This window comes from Falco rusticolus, chromosome 10 (assembly GCF_015220075.1).
Source record: "Falco rusticolus isolate bFalRus1 chromosome 10, bFalRus1.pri, whole genome shotgun sequence".
Lineage (NCBI taxonomy): Eukaryota > Metazoa > Chordata > Aves > Falconiformes > Falconidae > Falco > Falco rusticolus.
The window spans coordinates 16,292,182-16,313,299 of NC_051196.1; the positions used below are offsets into that span (position 1 = coordinate 16,292,182).

Sequence of the window (21,118 nt, forward strand, 5' to 3'; positions counted from 1 at the left end):
AACAGCTACACCTAGGAGTGTTACTCCAGCAAACTTAAGTTCTTAAAATTAGCTGAGTAACAGGTTTAATGAGAAGATTGATAATAGGGAATTTATAGGGAATAAACCCCTGTAAATAATCCATTGTGGTCACTTTACCGGAGACCATAGATATTAAACATTTGACTTTTTTTTTTTTTTTTTTTACTTTGTCAACTCTTAGTTTTCCTTCAGAGAAGAACATTCACTTTGATCCATGCTACAGATATGGTCGAATGTTCACACAGGATAGGTGAAAGCACATCTATGGGTGAAACTGAGTATGGTCTACAGTAACATCAGATAAGAATAGGGCTTAGCTGCAGATAAAATAAGAGCAATTTACTGGTAATCATTCGGGAGGACAGAGCCTCCTGGCATAGAAACAAAGCTTAGGGACATCAGCAAAATCAGTTATTCTGTTTTGCCTGGAGCAAGGGTTGGAGGAATGTGGAACAAAGACCAGGCTGCTAGTTTAAAAAAAAAAAAAAAGGAAAGAAAAAAGGGGAAAAAAAGGGCACATGCATACATATAGCCTAAAAATTTAATTCAGAAATTAACCACAGAGATACCAATACTAAGAGGAAAAAAAGAGCTATCAGGACTAGTTGTCTATTTTCCTGCTCAAACACAACCAATACTTATAGGATTACTTTCTCCAGTTCTTTGTCACCTATAGTTCAATCTGCATTAACTTTAGAAATAGCTCCCGTCCCCCCCCCCCCCCCCCCCCCAAAAAAAAAAAAAAAAAGAAAAAACCCGGAGTTGCAATAGCTGTTGCAGCACAATGTTGAGATTTTAGGTTACAGGCCATTTTTTTCAAAAGGCAGGCTAAGAGCACTGTCTAAAACTTGGGATTGTCACAAATTAACTAAACCACAGGCAGAAGATTGAGTTGCAAATGAAATCTAAAACTACTATTAAAACAACCTAAAAGGAAAAGGCAGCTCGTTTTTTTTCTTTTAAAAACAGTGGTGATCCTACTGCCTAAGTCCCTGGTACTATCATTTTTGCAGTGTTGTTCTTAACACCTTTGGCAACACTTTTGTTGCAACTTTTGTTTGTTCCATGTCATAATCACTAGGATGCTATGGATTATCCATTTTTATCTCTACAAATAACTTCCCAGATATCTCTTGTAGGTTTTCTCCTGAGCCATCACTGTTGGACTCTTGAAGAGCAAGACTGCTTGGCATTAGGCTTTTACTTGTGATTGCATTTATCACTAAAACAGGCACGGCGGCCTCAGCAAAACAACAAATGCATTTCAAAGCATGTAAGCTGGTCACACTCTGTGAGAATCAGGATAGATTCAGGCAACTGACAATTAGTGTGTGGTTCTGGGCCAGTTGCATCGCAGCTTGGACATGGACATCGTCTTAAGGACCTCAGTGAGGTGAGTGACACTTATAGGCATGAATTAAAGGAGCACGTGCTTGTCCTTATCACTGCGATTCTGAGACAAAAGCCAATAAAGAAAAAAATTCCTACTGAACTATATAAGAGCTGACAAAGGCAGCAGCTGCTCTCTCCACAGGGCAAATTTATATTTAGAGTAGGAGTTGGGAAAAATAGATCCTTATAGAAATTAGTTTCCATTCATCCACTCTGGCCCCAACGCTATCCAGGAGACCCAAATATTCCAGAAAAAACTGTAAGTAAATTAGAGCACAATTTCATTATTTCATTTTTAAAACATGAGAAGGATCTAAATTCAACGAGATTCTCACTGATTTCATTTATATAGCGAAAAATAGATTGGCCAAACACTTTTTTTTTTTTTTTTAAAGTTACATTATAAGGAATCTTCAAGTTTCCGACCTCAAGGTCATCACAAAGTGACCATGGCCATAAAAAAAGTATTCAGATTTAATTACAAAGTAACTCCAAACACATCAACATCTTATCAGCTTTAGCAACAATTACATTGAAGACACAAAGAACCAAATCCATACAGAAGTATTATGTTAAGTGCTCTCAACATTTCATGAAGCCACCAACCTTTCAGTTCAGTGCCATAACACCAGGAGTGGCTGAAGCACACAACACATGCTCACTAGATACTTCTACTACTCTGGTGAAACTATCATCTACCAGGAAAATTCTCCTCTGCCATGCCTATTTAAAAGGTACACTAAATAGCAGTGATGACAACCATGCCAGACACTACCCCTGAAGGACTATTTTCCTGCACTTAAAAAACATGTTCATGTTTAAGTCCACAGGCACATTCAGAAGAGTCATGCAGAGACAGTTTTGCAGAGCACAGAGAAACTAACATTTCCCAACACACACTGTAAAGAATACTGATGAGCTGGTACAACAGTGCCGACAAAAGAAACAGATCTCATTGCAAGGGTTCAGAAATTCCTAAAGGTTTTGAAGGATGGATGCATGCTTTGGTGTAAGCCATTAAGTCCTCAAAGCTCCTCTTATTAGCGCATAAAGCAAAAATTTACTACTGCTACAGCATAGTTGACCTAAGAAATAATTATTGACTATGAACTATCTTAGGCAGTAACTGGTAGAAATTGTGATTACTTTCAAATCAAGCAATCTTAGATGTTGAGATTGTAATCAGCAAATTAAAAACCCCAAGAGCGTACGTGGTATAAAACATGGCATGAAATAATGCTGACGTTTGATAAGCTAAACTGGACTTAACCCATCTCCATGAATTCATTAGCAGTAAAGCCAAGCCACAGTCCAAAGGAGAAGCTGTTAGCATTTGCCTGTTGTATAAGGGGCAAAGTCTATGCAGTTTTATATGCTGACATTTGTCCAGCGTTTTGCAAACCAATAATGCAGAAAATAAGCTCTTAGCAATACAACTCTCAAATGAAACATTTACATATAACTACATTTAGCACGTTTCTGTACTTCTACATTATCGATTTTTCCTTTTTTAGTATAACTTGTATTAAATAGCACATTAAAGTATTCTGACAATCTAAATGAATTAGTCTTTGTAGTATTTTAACACTCATGTCTATTTAGTATGATCCTTTACATTTTCTCTTTATGAACTACAATGTGACAATGCTCGGGTAAGGGATCAGGATAAGGGAGGGCTTTGCAAATGTTTCAGGGACACCTGCTTCATGCTGCTGACGTTTTCTCTTCCCAACTCTCTGCAGATGCTTGTCTCAAAAAGCAAATAAGCCAAAGATCAGATTAGCAGACGGATATTTCCATGGGCGCAGCAAAGAGTAGCAGACCTCGTAAAAGTACTTACTATCCCTGTGACCAGCCTCCACCCCCACAGGATTAAACACAGTCAGCATCAGTTGTGGCTAACCAGTAAAGCAGATGTCTAACAAAGTAATAAACTTGTAATTTTTCCATGGGGTTAAAAATTTCCCTCTCCTTTCCAATATAGAGCAAAAGATCCATGGACCCCCAAATGTATTTGCATACTGCTTTATGCTACCTTGAGACTCCTTTATTTCCCAATCAGTCAACTCATTGGCAATCACTTGTCAGCAAAAAAAAACCCAACCAAAAACAAACCCACAACAAAAAAGCTTGTTGAGCAAATGTCAGATAAAATTAAATTAAACAGTCAAAGATCAGCAATGAACAGCTGACACCAAACTGAACCCAACACATGGCCCCATTCACATTATTGTTAAATGCATGTAGCCAGTCCTCCAATCCCTCTACCTTTGAAATTACATTAAAGGATCTTTATTTTATAAACTGATAAAATGTGCTTGAGAATGGATAGTAAGCCTAATATTAAGTACCACCATAAAAAATAAGGCATTGCTTTCATGCTGTTTGGATTCAAGGTGCTGGTTTACCTCCGAGTAGTAACTACATTTATTAAGCATTTTCTCTTTAGCTCAAAGAGACCCTCAATATATTTCTGTATCCTTCTATTTGCATACAAACAGTATAATCTTACACAAAGGCCTCCCAAGCACCCACTCAAGTCTGTATTAAATTTTCTGCCTACTTCATAGAGTCAGGTTCCCTGGATGAGGAAATAAGTTATGTTTGCAGCGGTACAGTGTTATCCCTTCATTAATTCCAGTCTTCAAAGTAGATTATTCATAGACGCATCTAAGAAACAACAGTCGAAGGTACAGTCTTAAACAATCTTCTAATGGAAGCAGCCATCATTCCTCACCTGAAGAACTACAGCTCAAAATCCCTGAACGGCTGAGAGCCACAACACACGCTCATCGTGTACCTTGGCGAGCCCAAGGGAGGACGTGATTTAAGGGGCAAGGTAACAACTCTCCTGGGTCCCACAGCTCTCATCTGAAATTAGCTGGGCTTAGCAGTACAGGGGAGCCCTAAAATGACCCGATAATTAACAGCATCTTTCAGTTGCTTCTCCCAAAAAAATGATTTCAGATTGTCCCACCAACGCCCACGTCAACATATGCCTCCCTCAAGGGCACATGCATTCTCCAGCCTTGCCACGGACCTCAGTGGAAACAGGATTTGGCTCAGCAACTGATGACTTCAGAGCAGAAAAATCGAGTGACATGCAATATAAATGCATTAAAGAAAGCAAGAAGCCTGATGGCTTCCTCTCTGGCAGCAAAGGCCATTCAATGCTGTAGCTGTTAATCAGTTAACAACAGGTTATCTGGGGACAGAGATATAGAGTTGCATGTGATGTGGGGGCAGGGTACCTCATTGCATACATTCATTTGCTCTCAACTAAGTACAAAGCCAACCAACGAGTATTTCCAATATTTTCAACACAGGCTGTTGAAGTGACAAGAAAAGAGCCCTATCTGCATGAGACCAAGGCGCACAGAATGGCAGGTGCATTTCCCTCTTCTTACTCCTTGAAAATAGTTTTCAGCCCTGAGTAAATCTCTTCATCTCTCTGCATGCCTGTCACCCCTCCCACCCCTTGTCTTATTTAGATGAATATGCTTACACATATTTATGCTACATACCTCCAGGACAAGAGATGCCGCTTTATGTTTCAGTAGCACCTCACACAGCAGGGTTGTGATCTCAGTAAATGAATCTCAGCTATCTCAAGATCTAAATAATGTTTTTCAAAAGGTCAAAAATTTGCATCCGAAATCCACACTTAGTCATAACAATAAAATGTCCAGAACAGACTGATTCTTCAAAAGACATCTCATCATTAGAAATCCTGGTATCCTATATTGTAGATCCTCTCCTAATGTAAATTTTCCACTAGAATATCTTAAACCAAAATCAAACAACAGATATTTTTACCTTCTGAATACTAAAACTCGTATCACAGAACTCAGGAGAGCAAGGTAGCATGTGCGTGGTTTTGGAAGCCTCTGCCAAAACCAAGCCAGAATTCAGGTACACCTTAGAAAATACTGACCTCTTCATATACTCTGTACTGAATCCAATGGAAGCCTAATTCTCAGCTCAGGCTATTTTATGTGCATTTTGGTGGTTAAAAAAGAATTCCAAAAATTTAAAAAAAAAAAAGAAAGAAAAAAAAAAAGGAAACAGCCCTTACAGCAAACCTCTAAATGTAAAGCACCACAGAGGAGAAAATCAACTTGCTTTCCAATGCCCAACTATTTCACAGGTGATTATCAATCACATTACAATGTAGGCATGATGGTAAGGTACTAGAAACAGTGAAATGCACTCAACTAATTGAAATCACATACTCAAGGAGCACTTTTGAAGTTAAAAAGATACCTAACCCAAAAAAAAAAAAAAAGATACATAACTACTTCTCAGTTCAGAAGCCTCTTCAAAAGTACAATGTGCTTCTGCACCAAAATCATCTTCCCTCCACTTCCACAGCATTACCCTGAAGAAATACAAGAAATAAAATACAAGAAACACACAAGTTGTGTAGGGTCGTTTTCCTGAGCCAACATCACCAGGATCAGTATAATAAAATCTAGTAACTGCCCAGATAATCTGTAAGGAATAATGTTTGTCAAATGAAACTTTGCACATCTCAAAACGAAAAAGCAGATCCATTATGACCATAAACAAGTGTATTGAAAGGGCATGGTGAATATTTGAAGTAAGGCTTTGCAAACAGAAAGGCAGCACAGAACCTGATAGGTCATAGCTTCACCATAATGACCTAATCATGAGCAATCTGCTAGTAAAAAATGCAAGTAGTAGCTGGCTGAAAGGCTGAATGCTTACTCACATGTAAAATTTCTATGCAAATGAAGACATATTAAAGACCTTGTACAATGCCCTGGGAAGACTTCACCTGAAAAATCTTGTGCAGTTCTTGTCACCTGTGTTCAAGGAGAAGGAAATCTGACTAGAAACGGTACAGAAAAGGACTCAGCAAGTTAAGAAACTGTCTTGTGAAAAAAGACTTGTGAAAGAAAGAATCTGGCTTATTTAAACTTCACAGAGTAAGATGCTCTTTGCCTAGGAACATGGGGGAAGAGGAGCAGAACAGTTAACAGACACGCTGGCAAAATCTCCCCAAATGCATATGAATAGGCTATGCATATGTTCAAAGCAGATGAGGCTGGAGAAAAATTTGGGGTCAGTCTTCCAGGAAGAGTAAAAGAATGCAAGCCAATTAGTTTTCAGACTTTATATCCCCTAACAGGGTGATATCATTATGTTAATCAGTAAATCGTAACAGTAAAGTCTGACACTGAGGGTGAAAAAAAAATCCCTCTCTCACATGCCATTAAGTATCCACCATCTGCATCTATCCCTCTATGCTCTACAATGAAGAAGTTAGCACAGAAATACATGTCATTGGGAGTATAAGAAATAATGAGGTTTTTAGAACAGTGTATATGATTTTTAATCTTCCCTTGGTGTCCTGTGAGGGCAGAAGTAAATAAAGTAAAATCAAGTTGCACTCCCAAAAAGACATCCTGTACCAGAAAAGGAATGTGTTTTGAAGGACAGCCTTTCCCTTTCCAGTCTGTTTACTGCCATAATCACAGAGCAAAATTAAATGAGGCTCAAATCTCCATATCTCAATTCTCAATTAAGGCAGACAAACAGATTAATCTGGACTATTTCAGAAGGCCTAAAACAAGCAACATCTAGCACCAACATTTATTTTTAGACTCACTTCTGAAGTTCCTTATATAAAGAAGCAATTTTTTAATGATATCTGCACTGACGTGCGACACGTACAGCTTGTAACAAAACAGTTATAATACGGTATTTATTTACACTGAGATATAAACAACTGAAAACACACATTAAAGCATTTATACATTATTAAAATTGTTTTCTAGTTTCTTTGATTTCTGTGATGATGTCAACTCCTTACTTTAAACAAAGAACTTTGCCTCATACAACTGCAGCATTTATATAATATTTAAATATTGTACAGAACAAATACACACTGGGATGGGTTGACCTTGGCCAGCAGCTAAGAGCATGGGTTGCTCTGAAGAAACTTAACTCCATCCCAGCTGGTCCCAGTACACACACACATGCTATTTACAAAATGCAGAGCTCCTAGAGTTAAACAGGAAAACAGCATGGTAAGTACATCTATCTAGCAATTTAACTAACTATATGATACCACTGCTGTCATAAATTGATCAAAGTCTCTCCTAAAAGGTACGTTGAAGTCTACCTTTTCAAAAGAGCCTGCTTCAGTACCTGCCTGCATTGATTAGAAATGCTCTGCTGTGTTTGGTGTCTTTACAGAGAATACTCATATGCCCACATTATCATTGTTTTCCTGGTCACAAGTGTCAAGGAGACAGATTTTTCTTTCCCTTGGTCAACACAACAGCCTTTGTTTCCTTTGAACTGACCTTTCATAAATGATACCACAACTGTTTATAATATTCTGTACAAGGTTTCTCCTGCCTTTTGGTGGTTTCACTGCATTCACACTTCCTTATCTCTACTGCAAGTATCTTTCCTGATACTTCTTAGGAACAAATTCGCCTTTTTCACAGCCTTATGATGCTGCAGTTCAGAGTTGCTATGTCCTCTCTTGACAGATCCTCCTCAGGAAAAAGATGCATGAGTCCTTTAAACACACTGTACACTCACAGGCTTCTGTGTCAAAAGAACATTTTCTTAACTGTGATTAAACAGAAGGGTGGGAAATGTATGATTATATGCATTAGTGTCTTTCAGAAATATCCTAACCTATGGAATACAGAATGGTGCTTTGCTATTTATTTTAATCTTGGTAGAGTGCCAGAGACTAAGCCTTCAATCTAGACATCTACTAACTGGCTGAGGTTCCAAACTTTTCAGCTTGGAAAAACTCTGTAATAGGCAGTGATCCGATTCCAACATCAAGTCAATTATCAGCCGCAAGATAATGCTTTGATGATTCAAATAAACTGCTTATAAGTCACTAATATAGATGGCAAAAGCTTAGGGAACTGCAGTGATTCTTTCCCTTACTTAATGAAAAGTATAGCTAAACGAGCTAGCAAAAATAGATCTATCAAACTGTAACTTTTCACAGCTTTTATCATCCCAGACAATTCTTCTATTGCAGTTTTTAAGTTAAGCACGCGAAAATCTCTTCCAGAATGAAGTGTTTCTTCCAAATAAGTATATTTTCTTTGCTCTATGCTACACATTAGTCCAGAAGGCACACTGAGATAACAGCATTAAGAGGAAAAGTTTAATAGAAGAACCCACGTGTAAACCAGGACAGAAATTTTATACATAGTGATAAATCTTTTAACACTCTCTTCACATGGAAAATTATGAATTAACTGACAATTTTATAACAACTATATATTTTTTTTAAGAACGTTTTTTAAAAAAATGCCAATGGTTTACCCAATGGCCCACTACCTTTGACAAAATTCATGTGCTGGTCTAGTTGGGACCATCCACGTCCTGGCACCCATTTGGGGTGGTGCTGAGCTACGCTGTATGAGGAGACATCACTCCTCCTTACCTAGCCCATCTGGAGCATCATTTTCCACCAGCCACAGGGGTATGGGACGAAGACATGGCCCAACTCTTTCCTGCACCTCCTGATGCTCAGCAGTGATCTCAGCCAGAGCAAGTCTCCCACTCCCTGCAGCTCAGGGTCTTTTATGGTGCAAGGGCAAGGATGGGAAAACCATCCTTGCTTGAAATTTCCCTCCCCTCAGCCCACATGCTTGAGCAAATGCAAGTGCAAATAGTCCTCACAGAGTTCTCTTTGCAATAAGGATAAGATTCTGGCCGGATGTACACTAAGGGACATCTACACCCAGAGTCTGGTTGCTACTATGAAAATGAGAACCTGGTCCTATTCATAAGTTACAGTACCTATATGTAAAGTGCTTATGGCAAAGACATGCACATTTCTTTTCTCTCATGTTATTCAACATGTTAAAATCTAAACAGAAAAAAATTATGGGGGAAGAAAAATCAAAACAGTATTCTATCTGCTTAATAGTAAGTACCATTCAAGTTTTATAAACTGAAATAGAAAGAATAGAGGTGAACAAGGAAAGCTGAGCAATCCTCTGTTCAGTTTTATCCAGCTCTGTATATCCCATAAATCTAAGCCCAACTGAGAAAAGACAAAAGCTACTCCCTAAAAAAACCAACCAAACCAACAACAGAGAAACCCAACCAAAAACCCCACAAAACCTATATTAAATAAAATCCTAACAAGCTCAAATACTTGTGCATCTGAAAGTTGGTTTTGAAACACTGTTATTTATGGTACATTTCACAATAAAATGCTAGCTCCTGCTGACACTACTGTGGATCTTCAATCAAGTTTCTTTTATTCCATCTAAAGAAACAAAACTTACAATATGGGCTTAATCTGAGGTCATTCATTATTCCACGTCAGACCCACAATATTTCCTCTTGAGAAGACATACAAACCATTTTCATTCATTAGTTGCTTGTAGGCTGAAAAAAAACCCCAACCCCAACCAAAAAACCTGGAAAGGTTATCTAGTGCTAGTTATATCCAGATAGGTTAGTTACCATGTTTCTACTGATATAGTAGTAGGGAAGGTCTTGTAAAAGGCTGGAACATTCCCAGATTTCACAGTTGTATACACGTGCTACAAGGCTGGGGGGCAGCTCAAAACCACACAATTTAAACCTTGCCTAAAGAGAAAGTATCATATGCTTTTTACAACCTGCAATCATCACAAAACCAATACATTACCCCTTGCAAATTCCCTAAGCCATAAAACAGTGAGTGGGAAAGGTCCTTGTTTTGATTACATTAAAAAAAAGGTGTTTGCATAAGGTGTGTAGCTGACTCATAACAGTTAAGCAAAGAGGAAGGTTTTAGACTCTGTGTTGAAACTTTGTTCTGCTAGTCTCAAATGCAAAGCAGAAAGAAAATCAGAAATAAGCATTTGCTTTTAAAAGTCTAGGAATAAGGAACTCTGGTGACAGACTAGGTAGGTTAACAGCCTTGCACAAGTCGCCACGAAAAGGAGGAGCAAACTACCAAAATGCAATTTTTGTCTCCTGGGAGTTGGCAACACCTTGGGAAAATAGGCAGAGTCTATTCAGCAAAAAAGCTATCTTGGTTATGGTCTGGCCATTCCTCTCAATGTCCAGGAACAACATCAATATGCTCCAGAAAGACTGGCGAGAAGTTTGCCATGGTTGCCCAGGAAATATATCCAGCAATAAAAGCAACCTTGTATTATGCAGGTGATTCAAGATGACAAACAGATTTGTACCAACATTTTGTCAGGTAATTTTTCCCACCTTCCCAAAGAGGTGATTAACATAAACCCTAAGATTTTTCAAGTTTTCCAGAATCAAGTCTGGAACATTTCAGGAACTAGATGCCAGTGCTCGCTAGGTTACAAGCAATGCAAGCAAGGAAGGGAAACTGCTAGGAGGAGAAGGAGACAAGTTTGTTCAGCCTCTGAAACATAAGAGATGGGGTGGGGGCCTCTGGTCCCCACCTTCAAACATCCAGAGAAGGTGGGTGAAGGCAGTTGCATAGCAAGAGACAAGCAAGCATCACTGGTAGAATCAAGGGTAATTCTGGGTGGATTTAGGGAAAAAAATCTCTCAATGGAAGTGGTGAAACACTGGAATAGAAGCAGTATGTTCTTTGAGCTTATCAAAATCAACTGGCCCATGGCAACCTGATGTTTCTTTTAAGTGAGCTGCTCTACTTTGAGCAATGAGTTGGTCTAGATCAGTTCCAGAGGTCCTTTCCAACCTAAATTATTTTGTGATCCTATTTAGAAAAATAGTTGTGATAGTTAAGGTTACTCTTAAGTACTCTGTAGGGATCAGTCAGTCACCTCCAGATCTTAATTACACTTTCTTAACAAACACCACAATTTGCCTTCTGTATCTTTCAGATGTCATCATCTTGGTTCCCAAGCTTAATTAACAGATAAAATGTCTAAAATGCAATTCTGACTGTGAAGAAAACACAATTTACATACAGCCTCCTTATGTCTGGCTGGTTTACCCTCAACTCAATAGTGTACAACACTACATCCAAAATCGCAATGCTTGCCAAATATTTCTGAAACAATTGTTTCTAAATATATACAATTCTTTTCTGAAGTGTTAAGAGCGGCATGATAAGTACCTAAAAGAGAAGCCGTGAAGTGATGGAAAGTCTAACAGAAGCATCAACAGCCAAACCATCAAGCCTCAAGACAAGTGTACTAAACAAAGAGCATCACTCCAGAATAGGACTGGAAAACACTCGTACAGATGCTGCAGCACAGTTTGGTATTATGCAAACACCCCCAACCCCGAAAAATGAAAAGGGTCAGAGGCTTCTGGCAGTACCTCAACTAAGGACTCTTGCAGAAGTCACCTGAACCCTCTTCACTCTGTTTTTATACTGCTCTACTTAGAAACTTTTTATTTTATAATATATTTCTATGTCCACAGAAGGGGAAAGCCCATTTTCAATAACCTGATCAGAGCTGGACCTGCAGAGGACTTGCTAATCCTCTACAACTGTCTTTTCAACTAGCTTATGGTTAAGTCCCATGGCTACAAGTAACAAAGATGTGCCTTAAACATCAGAATCCCCCTGATACACTTTTCATAGAGCTAAAGCAAACACACAAATGAAATGGGTGCTAAATGGATTGCATAGCAGTATGTGACAGAAATCAGGCAAATCCCCTCTCTTCGATGATTCAAGGGCAGTATTTCAGAAGAGGAGCTACCAACACTGAGTTTCAAGCAGAGTTAGACACCTATTTTTGCATCGTACTTACGGCAACATCCCAATATTTGCAAATTTAAGTCTTGCAGGATCTGATATTTGGGGACTCTGTGACAACAGCAAGCAAACGGGTTTATCCCTGGTCACCTGAAAAGTCCTGCCTTACAAATCAGAAAAAACCTTAAGTTTCCATACTCTGAATCTTATGCGTTCAGCCACAAAGTGATTCTTGCTTGTCACCACCCAAAACACTCAACAGTAGGTATTTAGTTATTTTTGGTATACCAGCCACAATCAGCTCACCCTAAGTAAACGCTGACAAGCATTTTCTCTTTCTTTCCTCCACAGAAACTTCATGGGACCAAAGGGAGGGGGACGGAGAGAAGGCAGAATGGAATCGGTAGGGCACAGTGCTTTGTAGGCGTCCTTTGGGCCCCTTCAGTACTCACCAGCTCCACCAATAACACCAACACCCTCCATCTCCGACTCAATCCAGCAAAATGTTGATTCAGTTCCTGCCCTCAGCTATTGCAAAAGCCCTGCTGCCCACTCCTAGATGGTGATGGAGCCCATGCCTGCCTTTCAGCAGCAAGGTAAGGAGTCATGACGTCTTTCTCACTCGCAGGGAACCAGGAGAAATTACATTAAGACTCTGTGAACTGCTGATGAAGTACTTTGAAATCCTTTGAAAAGTTGTGCCAGAGAAACAGGGACAATTGTATGAAATTCTGTGTTCAATAAATTTATGTCGCATAAAACTTCATGGTCAGAGAATGAACAGAAAAGTACAGCTTCACTGATTGTTATAAAAGGTAAATTGTCATTTGCAGCTAAAAGCTGTGACAAACAACTGAGGAAGTCTAATCCCATCTTATTTCCTGCAAGATATGCAGTTATAGATTTAATATTTTATTTATTTTAAATATTTCATTCAGGTCTTCAGTTCCTCTTTTTAGTTGTGGCCAATTAAAAACTTTTTTTTTTTTTTTTTGTATTTTCATATACCCAAGACACTTTCATCGGGCATCCTCTGGTCTATTTACCCTAATACTCACTTAGCTGGGGATTATTTTTTTTTTTAAATTATCATTATAAAGCTGGCTTTCTTTGATCCACTTTATCACTACAGAACAGCCAAGGCCTGTGAAGAGCACTGCACAAAGCTCGGCCCACCCGAGCCCCTCAGGCAGAGACCTGCTAGGCCCCCAAGACTCAGTAGCACCCAGGGCTCTCCCTGCCCCAGCACCCAGCCAGCCACTACCAGGCAGGTGGCACCCCCACGAGAGCAATCTCTACAATTCCCAGATTACAGGGGGCAATAAAAGTCCACCACTTTACAGGGAGAGTGAGTCAGGAGTAAGGCATGGGATGAAAGTTTTAATACTTTTCTCCTTCTGCCAAAGAAGCTGGTAAGTCCAGCACTGGCAGTCTGAGCATTGGTTAGAGTTTGTTGTGCCTGGATTACTAGCAGCTAGTTCACTTCTTTCATTTCTCACCTCACATCTCCTTTTCTCTACTCGATTTAATACGCTCAGTTCTCACAGATGCTTAGCCTGTTTGTAAAGTCCATTTGCAGGCGGTTTAAAAGCCAATGTATATGCAAGGACTTTTTCATACACCTGTGTACATAGCTGGCTCTGCTTCCTGAAGAGATCTTTGCATATGAAAAGGGAGGGAGGGCTCCCTTTAAGCTCTCTTTCCAAAATACTTGGCTTCAGCTGGAACCTAGCTTGGGCAACCCCCACACTAAGCCGCACATTTTCACCACCAGCTCACAAATTCATTATTCCAGGGGCTACTCATGCATGAAATATCCAAAACTATCTGCTCCCACGTGAAGAGCTGCTTTTCTATCTAGAACAGAATACTCCTTAAATAGCACGTGTTTATCACCTCATTCCTTGCAAGGAAAGTATGTAAAAACAAGAGATTGTTACATTACTAGATGCACTATAAATTTCTATGATCACAGAGCCTGATACAAAGAGGTGCTGGGTACCTCAGACTCCCACATGGATTTCAACAGAGTTTTCATAAATATAGGCTAAAGGATTAGACCTGTAGCAAATCCTTGGTTTTGATTATTTCTCATGAAAAGAAATCTTTCCTATAAAAAATGCATAGAAATGTAATTTTCTTTGTTTAAATAATCTGCCAGAGAGGCAGAGAAAACAAATTTAAAGCTATCTCAGCCAGCCACTGCCTTGATATTCTTTACATCTAATAGCTTTAATAAAAAAAAAAAAAAAAAAAAAGCTGCTCACAAGAAGTCTCTCTAAGTTTTAACCAGAGTTTAAATCTTGGTATGGACCGTAATTCAAACAGACAGGCAGATACGTGGGTTTCCTGATCTCATTTATGCTGGAGGAATGAAGCAGCCACACACTTACTGCTTACAGGGACTAGTGGGTTTTTTTTACTTTCCTCTGAAGGAAATAAAAAATGGGGGGAACTGCAAAACGAACTGCTGAGCAAACAAAACCCCCAAATGCTCCCAGCTACAAAATTATTCTAGCAAGACTAGAAAAGAGAAAACTGTTTCCCAGGAAAAAAGTGAAAGAGACAATAAATAAAGGAAGGTGAGGGGGAAACTAAACATGAGATCGACGTTTCTATCCTTGCTTTTAAGTGCGCTTAACTACAGAGATCAAACAACACGCAAAACAACTTAAAGCAGTCCGAAAGATGAACTAATGAGTAACAGATCCGGCTGCAACTCTATTGCAAAACAGCATTCCAGCGGGAGAGCACATCGTTTCAGCACCAGCCCTTCCAGCCCACCTGGTTCATTGTTAATTAGATACTTCAGTACCTCACCCGGACACCAGCTCCTGCTTGCTAAGGAGAAAGAGGCAAGGGAAACCCCATCAGTTACCACCCGGCTGCCGCAGGTCCTGCTCCGCGACCCTTACCAGCTTCATGGTGCTGTTGTTCTGCTCCCAGCGCCACAGCATCACGCTCATGGTCCCCGCCGAGCACCTGCCGGCGGCGCTACGCGGCCATGGCCCCCCCGCCGCGGGCAGCAGGGCTGGCACCGCGCTGCAAGGCGGCGGCACCGCGCTACCAGGCGGCCGCTCCGCGCTACATGGCGGCCGCTCCGCGCTGCGGGCCCGGGCAGGCGGCGGGCGGGCTCCCCCCGCCCCGGCTCCCGGCGAAGGCTCGCCCTTAACCCTTCGGGGGGCGGGGGGCTCCGCTCGGCCGGCCCAGCGAGGAAAGGGGGGGGAGGGGGGGAATAGGGAACGAAGTACACAGGGAAGGTGGAAGGGATCGCTTTGCAAAAAGCAATCTTTGAAAACAGAAGTGAAGAAGAGTTCCCAGGGAGCAGTCAGTGCTTTAGGAAGATGCCCCAAGTTACCCGGCACGGCTTAGAGCAAAGCGGTACATTGCAGGGGCTTCTCCCAGATTTGACAGCCTGATGCTGTAAAGAGTTCGTCTTCCAAAGCTGGCTTGTGTTAGCACCACCGAATGCACCCCCGGCTGCCCCCGGCCCCGGCTTTCATTTATACTTAAAGTCTGCTAGATGGGAAAGGACTAAACTTTTCCATAGTAAAATTCCCTTAAAACCAGACCAGAATATACAGCCTTAAAAATGATTCAACACGTGGAACATCACAGATGAACTTCAGGAACATAGACTTCACATTTCAAGACATCAGTAAGAATCTTTAGAATATCCAGAATAGCTGTATTTAATGGCAATAAATACCAGTTTGCCACATGGTCTGTACTTAAGCTACAGCTATTAAACATATATGTAAATGCCAGACCATTCCACAGCTGCTTTCTCGCATCCTCCTGAAATTTCCCACAACAGCAGCATCTTGCCCTGCAGAGCAGTCCAGCCCAGATACTCAGCTGTGGGAAGAGTCCTGTCTGGTCCTGCCCAAGGTCCTCTGAAATCACTAGTGGGAAAGGAGCCTCACACCACGCACTTGGCTGTTGCTCCTCACCCTTCTGCTCTGGCGAGGGCACTGTACCTGATCAAATGAGGCGCCATGGCGGCACAGGAGGCCACAGCAGCTCCACGCACCCAGCAGCTTGCAGTGCAGGTGCATCCCCATCCAGCGCTCTCCAAGCCTGGGTTTGGGTAGTCATTTCTTTGGTCCCTTTGACTTCGCCAGGCCACAAATGAGTGACAGGGAAGTATCAAAAAACCCAACCAACAACTGAAGCAATTCCCCAGGCCGCCCTCTTCCTACTCTCTCTCTGAATATAGATTGTGAGTCTTATACACAAAGTGCCAGCTGCAGGAGGGGAGGCAAGAAATGACCACTGGCATAACCTGTGATTAACAGACCAGGAGCCCACAGGCAGCCCCTGTCAGCTTGCCATCATTTTCTAAGTGTTAACCACTTAAATTTCCTTTAAAAAGATACAATCCTTAAACAAAAGCACCCAGCATACACTTTCTGCCACTGAGGCACTGGAGGTTTCAGCCTTAAAGTGGCTGCTTCTTAGCTACAGCGCTTGAGTCTCTTTTTCAGGATGCATTTTATGCCTGCAAAAGTTGAATCCACAATCCTGTGCTTGTAACATCCCTTCTAAAGGCCCACAGCTGGCTTCAGAGACCAAAAGGAGTAAATACAACGTTATTTGTTCTCACAATACAGCCAAGACATTACAAAAAAAGGACAAAATTGTAACAAAACTGATTGCTTCCTTCGCTAAAAGTTCCCCTATTGCAGGATTTTACTAGCTAGGTTGTTTCATGTACCCAATTCAGCATGTTGCTGAAGAAATACTACAATAAATCAGCAAATAAGCATTTGGAAATCTGCATGTACACACTTCAGTAAGAAAAAAATGCATGTACACACTTATTGAAGTCTTTCCCTATAGAGTTATACTTCTATGACTTGGATTTCGTTCCTTAAGTCTGTAATTTTTTTGTGTGTTCTGGGTTTTTTTTTAAGTATATGGTAAGAAAAAAGGAATAGTTATCAAAACAAACAATAATAATTTTCTTTCACTGTAAAAAGAATTCCCCTACCAATTTTGGTAGCCTGAATAGATGCACATAGAGAAAGAACTGCAATGCTGAAAGCAGTTAAAGACTTTATGCATACAGGTTACATTCAAACCATAAGAGTAAAATTTGAATCCCTTCCTGAGAATAAAGAACTCTTGTTCTTTCACTTCAGGCCAATGTGGACCAAAGCCTCTAACACAGCCAAATCTTCCCAGTCAGCCCTCTATACAAGCAAGTACCCTGCTGAAAGGTCATTCCTACAACATTCAAAAGAGGAGAAGGTCATAGCCCATTTGAGGGCTTGAACATAAGATGTATGGTTTTCAGGAGGGTCACAGGCAGAAACAATAACCTGCTGACAGACCCATGAATGAAAGAATGAATGCATGCACTTGGAAGAAGCCTGGGTGTGACGCCAAAAGGATTTTGTAAGAGCATCTTACCAGCACCTCAGAGGAGCTGCCAGTGCCTGTAGTGCATGCTCCTTACCAAGCTTAAATTTGTCGCTTCCCTGCTGCTGACACAGTGGAAACATCACAAGGCCTTCCCACCAACGTGCTGGCATCTGCCGAAATACCATGACTCAAAGATTGTGCTCGGCTTCCAAAAAACACACCAACTTCAGACAAAAAGCAAGGGAGCTGAGACACAAGGAGCTTTACACTTGCAGGATTAGGGTCCACACAAAGGGCCAAGACAACCCACAGCACAAGTCAGGGTAGGCTCAGACATCTCCTAAGCCTCTTAAATGGTTGTTGATGATCTGCTTTGCCAGTTTGAGCAGCCAAATGCTTTCATTCAACCCTCAACCTGGTGCCGAAACTGGGGACTGCAAGAAGCAAAGGAGAGGTCCCAGAAAATGCCAGGTCCTTGTCTACCATTGCAGAGGAAAACACCACCTTTGGGACCCTCCTCATGCTGCTTCAGTGCCCAACAGGGTAGAGCCAAACCTGCCCCTCCGAGGGGTGCCCAGTTACAAACTGGCAGGCTAAAAGACCAGATACGGATGGAAGGGTGTAGGCTTCAGTTGCTCTTCAGCCCACCAGTCTCGTTCCTCTGAACACAGTTTGCCATCTGTTTTCACATTAACTGAAGTGCGGCTCACATTTGGAATGTTTGCTCATTTTATCCCTTAAGGGCCAACAGAACGTGCTGAACACGGACAGAGAAGCTCACCCGTAATCAGCCTGAAATATTAATGAAGCAAAGCTCCTGAGGTTGAAGAGTAAGTTCTGTGCCTCCCAATCACTTTTACAATTAATTAATATCCTTAATTAAAATCTGTGTTGCTTTTATTTAATGGATTTTCCTAAGATAGCCTTGATTTGGGATGAAGATCCCCCGAGTTCTGATAGCGTTGCCAGGTGTAACTGGAATTTATTTCTTCCATTAAAAAGTAAGAATTTGGAGCTGCCTTTCATCCTCCTATCTCTCCGTTAGGCTCCCTCGACAGGGTGAATGAAAGAGATAAGATTGGGATTGAAGTTGGTAAAATCCCTGCATGACCTCTTGCCCCCTGGCAGCATCGCGGCGGGAGTTCTTCCCTGATTGCTGTGCCCGGGCTTTGCTGACAGATCTCAGAGATGCCTTGCACATACAATGTCCGATTTCAAAAGAGAACAAGGATGGGATATTTGCTTTATTTGAATTCTTTAACCATAAAGCATTCGAACTCTCTAGCAAGCTTTTTTTATGAACTTTGACAATCCATACATGATGACATGGAGACAGTGTTAAGTTGAACCTTCAAAGAAGGACATTATTTACAGCACTAATGGGCATCTAAACATCCCTATTAAAGTGCTAAACAATACACTTGTTATTCGCTAGCGAGTCTTCAATGACAGAGAAACACGTGTGTCCCTGGCATACCCCGCTCTCTAATGAGACATCATTCCAGTTCTCAACACTTTCCAAATAAAACTGTTGGAAAAACAGGAGGAAACAGGTGTTGGAGACATTATGAATGAACTCAGTGCCTACAGTCATTGTCTGTGCCACATTTACTATGAAGAAAGCTTGGGGAAATCCGTTCACTAATAATCCATTGTTTGCCTCTGAAAAATATGTGTGCTAACAGCCTGCTCCGCAATTATTAAACAAAGTCACACTCATGTACTTACCCATTACTTTTGCTTTTTAATCACATAACAGTTTGTCTTGGCTATTATTTGGAAAAGGGAGCATATTATCAGAAAATTTGATTCTGCTCTTCAATGCATTTTAGTCAAAAATACTGAAATTTTCAATTCACTGAAAGCTGGTTTTTTATTTATTTTTACCAAATGCCAATAACCACTTAGGTTTTCCTTTCATGCTTTACAAAATAGAAACATCTACAAAATTAAAATACTGGTTCAAAAACTTGAAGTTGTCAGTAACAATATTTTGCGATGTATGATGTGGGAGAGAAGGAGAGACTAGCTCACAGAACCATAACAGATGCTAAACAATAATTTTCATTCAAGACAAGTTCTCAAAATGGTGTTGAATAGCAGCCTCCTCTGAAGTAAACATTATATTGAGTAGTGTTAGGGCACCCAACAAAGGAGCTACCCAAATGGTTAATCGTGGTTGTTTCAGCAGTTGTTGGGAGGTTCTGGAGGACACAGAGAGAGCTTTTGCTGGGTACCAGTGTTCAAAGAGTGAGAATGCGATGGTCTTGATAGTCCCAGGCCTATCAGCCTCCCACCAGTCCCAGACAGAAGTACACAGCGAGGGATAGCAACTCAATTAATCAACAGCTGAGCAGATAGTATCATTACTGGCAAATGAGCATCCCTCTCTGGAAAATGTGTCTTGCTAAATGGGTATTTTCTGCTGAGTTTGCAGATGCTTACGACAGCGATAACGCAGATGCGATTCCACGAAGAGGCTCTTGCCTTCATGTCTCCTGACGCATCAAAAAACAGAGTAACAGCAAATCAACCTGACATACATCAGCTGGACTGAAAATGAGCTAACTGGTTTAAAAATACATTATAAATGAGAAACTATCATTAAGAAAATACATAGCTTGACTGTGGTTCACAGGGATCATTTTCAGCCCTACTTCCCTGAGAAAGCCCTAGAAGGGGGCATGAACAGTTACAAAATTTGCAGACGGCACATCATCAGTAACGGGAGAAGTGTGACAAAAAGAGAGTAAGATCAAAGTGAAAGAAGTTCATATATGCTGACTGGAACCATGAAAGCGTGTTTCAATACAGCAGGTATAATCAATGAGAAACTAAGAAAGTCACAGAGAAAAGGACTCTCCACGAATTCAGTGCATCTGAAAGACTTGGGGTTCTGGAAGGAGCATCATTGCCACGATGCGCCACCGCAAGGCCCGGGTTTGTGGCATGAGGCAGTTCTTGTACATAAGAACAGGTGGTTATCAAATAAGGATAGGCTTTGTCACCTGCTGGTTTTAATGCTGGTTTGCATGCAACAGTTCAACAGGTTTATGAACCTTTGGAGAGGCTTCAGAGAAGAGCCACAAGAACGAGTTATGGACTGGAATTCACAAAGCTCTATTTGATTTGTCAGAGAAGAGTAAGGGCAAATACATGATCATAACGTACTAATTAAAAAAATGAAGTAATTCAGGAAGAGTCATGTGGACTGTTTCATGGAGGAAGTCAGTGAATTATCACATTTATGGTTATCTTTATCATTAAAGGCTATTTCTACATTCCCCATGGAAGTGTATCAGCTACAAATCTGTTCCTGCCAACCTTTACACATAGTTGTAGCTCACTGGTTTCAGAAAGACTCAAGGAGGTTGTCCTGTTTTCAGCTGGGATAGAGTTAGTTTTCTTCTCAGTAGCTGGTACAATGCTGTGTTTGGGATTTGGTATGAGAATAACGTTGATAACACATTGATGTTTTTACCCGTTGCTAAGTAATGTTTATATTAAGTCAAGGACTTTTTAGCTTCTCAGGCCCTGCAAGTTAAAAGGGCTGGGGGGGGGGGGGGGGGGGGGGGGGGGCGGGGGGACAAGAAACTGGGAGGGGACACAGCCAGGACGGCTGACCTGAACTGGCCAAAGGGATATTCCATAGCATATGATATCATGCTCAGCATG

At 41.0% G+C, this 21,118-nt stretch overlaps 1 protein-coding gene and 1 long non-coding RNA gene across 10 annotated transcripts in view; one reads left to right on the forward strand and one right to left on the reverse strand.

Annotated features, from left to right (window-relative positions):
• The window catches only part of NAV2 (neuron navigator 2), a 223,392-nt gene that overhangs the window by 176,097 nt on the left and 26,177 nt on the right, over positions 1-21,118 (reverse strand). The gene's annotated exons all lie outside the window — the stretch shown is intronic.
• On the forward strand, positions 7,357-20,731 carry LOC119154812. 2 transcript variants are annotated; one of them, XR_005106538.1, is made up of 4 exons: positions 7,357-7,466; positions 12,428-12,672; positions 18,186-18,273; positions 19,874-20,731. It is a non-coding gene; the product is annotated as an uncharacterized LOC119154812 (long non-coding RNA). The 2 variants fall into 2 exon arrangements; XR_005106539.1 differs by having other exon boundaries at positions 7,358-7,466; positions 19,881-20,731.